This window comes from Rattus rattus, chromosome 6, assembly GCF_011064425.1.
Source record: "Rattus rattus isolate New Zealand chromosome 6, Rrattus_CSIRO_v1, whole genome shotgun sequence".
In the NCBI taxonomy this organism is placed as follows: domain Eukaryota; kingdom Metazoa; phylum Chordata; class Mammalia; order Rodentia; family Muridae; genus Rattus; species Rattus rattus.
In genome coordinates this window covers 14,167,824-14,175,015 of record NC_046159.1, presented here as the reverse complement: position 1 = coordinate 14,175,015, position 7,192 = coordinate 14,167,824, and positions in this window count along the sequence as shown.

Genomic DNA, 7,192 nt, shown 5'->3' with positions numbered 1-7,192 from the left:
CCATCCATCCCTTAGGAGCATTAATAACAACCTGTAAATACACAGAGCAGAATCTTAACGTCACCTGCCATGGCTTCTCACCCTCTTCTCTCCTCCTGAGGTCTATCAATCCGTGCTTATTGTGTATAAAAAAAGACCTGGGGAGTTCATTCAAACATAAATCTGAAGGCTAGGAATGGCTGGCATATGGCACCAAACAGATCACAGTGGCTTGGGAGGCTTGCCCACTGCTGTGAAAGAGAATTACAGTTGTGAGTCCCATAAATCTTAAAATGTTCTAACACCACCCCCCATTCGAAACAGCAATACCAGTGAACTCTTACCCAATGCTGGGTGACAGCAGAGCCCCTCCCCCAACAGCCACTTGAAGAACACATTGTTCTTATCTTAAAACGTAAATGCATTAAAATGAAATATATCGACTAAGTTGTACCATCTCCATTATGAGGACTCAAAAGCCTCATGTAGTAAGTAGCTACTGTGTTGGACTTTCTAACTTTAGACCATTCCTGAAGAGGCCATGATGCACAGAGTGGCCATTTTAAAGGACCACCGTCTGGAAATCTGGGAGACATTCACCACCAGGTTTATTTTTATTTGAAACAGGGCCTTAAACTGAGTCTGGCCTTGAACTCTCCATCCTCCCCCTTCTACCTCCCAAGTGCCAGGATGACGGTGGCGTCCACCACACCTTGAGATTTCAGTCTTGCTTTGCAACAGGCTCTGACCGTAGCTAAACCTGGTCTGGAACTCACTATATAACAAGATTGGCCTTCGACTCATGGCAATCCTCCAGCCTCGGTTTCTTGAGTACCAAGACTACAGGTGTGAGCCACTATGCCAAGTTCACGCTGAGTTTTAGGAGACGCAGTTCAGTTGATGCTGATGTACAGCTCAGAACTGAAAGGATCTGGATAAGGGCCTGTCCTGTGCAACGCGGAACCCTCGATCCCTCTCCGAGATCCTTTCTCTTCCTTACCAAGGCATCCAGATCCTAACCTCTGGGACCCTTGATTCTAGACTCAATCCCCTTACTCCAGCTGCAAGAACTCTCCTTTCCCTCTGAGCTTCCATAGCATGCCTGGTCTGCCGACGCAAAGATTTTTCTTCTTTATTTCCTTTTCTGTTCTCTTCCCATCCCTTCCCCCTCCTATTTTCTCCCCTCCCCTCTCCTCCCTTCCCCCGTTCACTTCTGTCTTAGGGTTTCTATGGCTGAGAGGAGACACTGTGACCAAGGCATCTCTTATAAAGGACAACATTTAATTGGGGCCAGCTTATGGTTTCAGAGGTTCAGTTCATTATCATCGTGACGGACAGCATGGCAGTGTCCAGGCAGGCACGGTGCTGGAGGAGCTGAGAGCTCTACAATTGTTCCGAAGGCAAACAGAAGACTAGCTCCCACATGGCTAGGAGGAGGGTGGTCTTAAAGCTTACCTCCTAAAGTGGCACGCTTCCTCCAATAAGGTCACACCAACCCCAACGAGGCCACACCTCCTGGGACAAGCAGATTCAAATCACCACATTCCACTCTCTGGCCCTTATAGGCTAGGTCAAACCTGTCTATGGAGGGCCATTCCTAGCCATAGCATAATGCAAAATACACTAGTCTAACTTCAAAAGTCTCATAGTCTATAATAGTTTCAACATTGTTAAAAGTCTAAAGTTCAAAGTATTTTCGGAGATTCATTCAATCACTTAACTGTAACCTCCTATAAAGTAAAAATCGGAAAGCAGATCACATTACCTGAAACATCATAGGATATACATTACCATTCCAAAACATCACAGTGAGAAAATACTGGACCGAGCAAGACCAAAATCCAGCTGGGCAAGCTTCAAACTCTGTCATCTCCATGTCTGATGCCAAAGCGCTCTCCAGATCTCCAATTGACTACAACAAACTTCTCCTGGGCTGGGCTGGTTCTACTCCCTGTTAGCAACTTTCCTCGGCAGATAACCCATGACTCTGCATCCCTAACATCTCAGGGTCTCCAAGACAACTTCAACATCACAGCTTCTTGTTCTAATGTCTGGGACCCACACATGATCTTTTGGACCTCTCAAAAGGACTCGCATCACTTCTCCAGCTCTGCCCTCTGTAGCACTCTAGGCTCCACTCCACAGCTGCTGCTGTTTCTAGTGCTCCTCCCACGGTACTGGCATCGCTAACATGCTGGGGGTTCTCACTGCAACTAGGCTTCACCAATAGCCTCTCAAAAGGCTCTCTTCATGGTGCCAAATCTCAACTTTTTTGCATGACCCCTTCAGTCCTGGGTCGTCAATTGCAACTGAGGCTGCACTTTCACCAATGGCCTTCCCTGACCTCTCACAGTGCCAAACCTCAGCTGCTCTCCATGATCCCTTCGTGCCTTCAAAACCAGAAAGACTGGGGTGGTTCTTACACAACCTTGGCTATCTCTGGGACACAGCTTTGTGCTCTCAGAAAACACTTCCAGAAGATTTCACCTCAGTGAAATCAGTCTCTCCTTAATCACCACCAATTTCTTAGCTCCGGTTAACCAGCATGTGTCCCAGTAGTCTTCTTCTACTCTTAATTCTAAAACCAGAGACATATGGCCAAAGTTGCCAAGTTCTGCTGCTTACTGGAGCTGGAACATAGCCCCCCTGTTCTATTACATTATCGCCAGCTTTCTGTTTTCCAACTCTTTCTCCGCCTAAACTTGGCTGTCCTGGAACTTGCTCTGTAGTTCCAGACCTTGAACTCAGAGATCTGCTTGCCTCTGTCTCCTGGGACTAAAGGTGTGTACCACTGTGCCCAGGCCTAAGCTTTTCACGGCCACTATTCCTCAAGATCTGGATCACAGTTGCACTCTCAATTTCCAAATTAGAGTTCCTTTCAGATTAAAAAGCCCAGTGAGAACGATAACTAAGTCCCTTGTTCAACTGCAAATGCATAAACAATACGCTCAGCAGGGTGGGACCTTGCTTTGAACATTGCCACTCCCTTAATCCGTTTATCTCTTTGAACATAGGATTCAGCCTAGTTCTACTTCCGGGTGCCCCTTTATTCTTTGAAGCAGATGTTCTACATATTTCTTTTCTCAGCTTGCTCCTTTTCATTAAAATGTTCCTCAGAAGAGTGCCCTTTACCAACCACACAACAAAATTTATACCAGGCTGTTTTGAGACCTCCTTTGTCAAAGCAATTCATCTAAATCTCTTCACCTTAGCCTCAGGCGGACTCTTTGGGCAATGGCAAAAAGCAGCCATATTCTTCACCAAAAAGCAAGAACAGCCACATACTGACACTCTCCTCCTTTGACAACTCTTGAGCCAGGCCGCCCCACAGTTCAAATCACCCGCAACACCAATGTCTTCCATATTCCTTCTAGGATGGCCCATTAAGCCCCACTTAGAGCTTTCCACTACTTTTCAAAGTCCCAAAATCTACACCCCTTCAAACAAAAGCATAGTCAGGCCTATCACAGCAATGCCCCAGTCCCTGGTACCAACTTTTATCTTAGGGTTTCCATCGCTGAGAACAGACACCATGACCAAGGCAACTCTTCTAAAGGACATTTAATTGGGGCCGTCTTTCAGGTTCAGAGGTTTTGTTCATTATCATCATGGTGGGAATCGTGGTAATAGCCAGAGAGGCATGGTGCTAGAGGAGCTGAGAGCTCTACGTCTTGCTCCAAAGGCAAACGGGAGAAGACTGGCTCCCATGTATCTAGAGAGAGGGTCTCAAAACCCACCTCCACAGTGACACACTTCCTCCAACAAGGCCACACCTTCTCTAACAAGGTCACACTTCCTAATAGTGCCACTCCCTGGGCCAAGTATATTCAAACCTTCTCTTCCGTACCTTTCCCCTTTCCCCTCCCTTCCCTCTCTTCCTTCTCTCAGTGTTTCCCTATGTAGGCCACTCACTCTCAGTCCTCTTGCCTCAACCCACTGAGTGCTGGGATTAGAGATGGGCCTAGCACCAGGAGCACCTTTACATGGCCACTTGGACTGTTTGCCTCATTAGGTGGCTTATTCTGTTTCTTTTTCTTTTTTTTTTTTTATTTCCACAACACTCTAAGATGTTCAAAGATATACCTGCTCCACCTCTGTGATGTTGAGTATAGTGTCGATGGGGTGAGAGTTGTTCAATAAGCACGAATCTAGTGAACGACCTAGAGTATCCAGGCAAGTAAGGAAGAATCCAGGCAAGTAAGGAAGAATGTCAAGTCAACACAGAAGGAAAGCCTGCCTTGTTCCTATTGTGTCTCAGTGGTTGACAGAATCTCACTGTGTAGCCCTGGCTGACCTGGACCTCACTATGACCAGGATGTGCTAATGTTTGCCCCTAATCCCATACTCAAGAGGTAGGAGGAGGAGGAGGAGGATTACAGCCATCCAAGGTTGGCCTGGTCTCACTGACAGGCTCCAGGCCTCAAAACCCTGTCAAATAAAACAAAACGAAACAGCAATCAAACAAACAACAACAACAACAAAAAACCCCAACCAATCAAATAAATAACGAACAATTACAACGTTACTCAGAAGATTTAAAAGTGGATAAATAAATAAAACTAGCCTAGTGGCTCACTCCTTTAATCCCAGCACTCCAGAGGCAGAGGCACGGAGATCTTTGTGAGTTCAAGGCCAGCCTGGTCTTACTGTAGGTCTACAGGCTGCGTTAGATGCCTTCTCTCAGCAACATTCAAAAGCTTGGCAGCAGCCTCCTGCTGAGGGTTAGGAAGAATTACCCTTTGCACTGCTTGATGGCGGGAACATGAAGAGGAACAGGGAGGAGCATTTGACAGCATCTACTGAAACTACGTGTGCGTTCTCTCTCTCACCCCAGAAACCATCTTTCAGAGATTTACCCCGAGGACACGCTCCCCACAATATAGAAGTATGCATGCCTGAAATTATTCATTCCAATGTTGCACAGGACGTGGCCCAGACCACGGTGGAGTAGTGTGATGCTATAAAAACGCAAAGCAGCACAAAACACTGGTAGTTTCTGTCAACTGACAAGAGATGATTCTAGGCAAAATCAAATGAAGTCTTCCAAGTGCAGGAGGGACACGGAACACGGTATCTTTCATGTAAGAAGGGAAGGCACAGGGTTCTGGAGAGATGGCTCAGCGGTTAAGAGCACTGACTGCTCTTCCAAAGGTCCTGAGTTCAATTCCCAGCAACCACATGGTGGCTCACAACCATCTGTAATGGGATCCGATGCCCTCTTCTGGTGAGTCTGAAGACAGTGACAGTGTACTCATATAAAATAAATAAATCTTAAAAAAAAAAAAAAGAAAAGAAAAAGGAAAGCATAGCTGCCCCCTTTGATTATTGCTACCTCAGAGCCATTATTCTGTTGATGACTTGTCAAAAACACAGGATGGAATGACTCTGGAGGGAGTGACATGAGATTTTGTGTGTGACAGGTTTGATTTTTTTTTTAAAAGCATGCCAGTGCCCTACCTACTGAAGAATAAAATTAAAAATAAGCTGACGATGGAAAGAAACCCCTGAACTGGACATAAACGGAAACAAATGAACTCCAGTGTATTTCACATGGATATCATGTCCACGCTGAAGGGTATGGGCAAAACCAAGAATACACGCCCAGTATTTTCCGAACAGTCTTTTTTATTTTACTTTTAAAATTCTTTAATCCTTTTCTTTTTTTAACAGTCCAGTCTTAGTCTTCATCCCCCTCCTGATCTCCCCGCCCCCCAATGTTCTCCATCCCATACCTCCTTCCCCCTACCCACCCCACCTGACCTCCCCACTCCCTGGGGCCTCAAGTCTCTCAAGGGTTAGGTGCATCTTCTCTCATTGAGGCCAGACCAGGCCGTCCTCTGCTATACATGTGTTGGGGGCCTCCTATCAGCTGGTGGATGCTGCCTGGTTGGTGGCTCAGTGTCTGAGAGCTCTCAGGGGTCCAAGTTAGTTGAGATACTGGTCTTCCCACGGGGTTGCCCTCCTCCTCAGCTTCCTCCAACTTTTGAGAACAGCCTTAGACAGTGTGAAGTTAGGCTGAGGTGACGTGAACTGGGGGGCCCGGTTTAGATTTTCATCTTGTGGTAGGTACGTGGAGTGTTTGTGAGACTGGGCCAGATGTCCTGTGGGACGAGAGAAATCAGAAAATGTGTTTGGGGCTGGAGACATGGCTCAGCAGTAAAGAGTGCCTGCTGCTGTTTCGGGGGACTGTAGGTCAGCTCTAACCCCAAGAGAGGACGCACCACCCTCTGCTGGCCTCCTCTGGCACTGCTCTCATGTGCGCAGCGCATACCCTCAAGGAGAGGAGAAAATGTACACGTAATTAAAAATAAAATAAAATCTTAAAAGCGCAACGAAAACTGACCTCAGCGGTGAGGCTTAGGTAGACGTTGTGCGTCTCTAGATAGGAATCCTGGGAAGGACACGGCGTCACTTCTGCAGTATCCAGCTGAGGAAACAGCCCACGGTTCCAGAGTGGCAGCCCATACTTAAAACTTTGATTTGTGTGGGGGCAGGGGTGGCTACACCTTTAGTCCCAGCACTCAGGAAGCAGAGGTAGGGGTTCTCTGAGCTGGAGACCAGCCTGGCCTGCAGAGTGAGTTTCAGAACAGCCGGTCTACACAGAGAAACTTAGTTTTGAAAAAAAAAAAAAAAAAAAAAAAAAAACAAGTAAAAAAAGGAATTTGTAATCTTCAAATATGTTAACTTTAAACTGATGTGAATAAAAAGGCCCAGAGGCTACTAGACAATTCTCTCCTGTTTTCTGGGGGCAGATGTAACCATCTCTAAAACGTCTGGCTTTAGACTCTTCTAGGACCAAGACTTGTGACTTCTGATGCTACCCTCTCTTGGCTTCTGATTTGCAACATCTTTTTTCTCATAAGGGGAAGTGGAACTGTGATTTCCCCCCAGGTTATTCCTGAAGGCAGGAAACTGGCTCTATGGAATTCCTACAGCTAGGAACATGGGGCTCGCTCAGTAAACATTTGCTGACTGAAAATGGATCAAACATCTCCTAGTATCTGGAGCTTCGTGTGGAGGTCTCAGACTGAGCCTGTTCTAGTCAAGGAGGGCGGCCTAGTCAACGGCCTTGCTGAGCTCTCTGGTTATGGAGATCGTGGAGGAGATGTAAATAAGTCTGGATAAAGATTTTAACAGGATAACTGTAGTGTGGTGAGCACAGCACCTCCCCTGTAATCTTGGCACTGGCAAGGCAGAGGCAGGTGGATCTCTG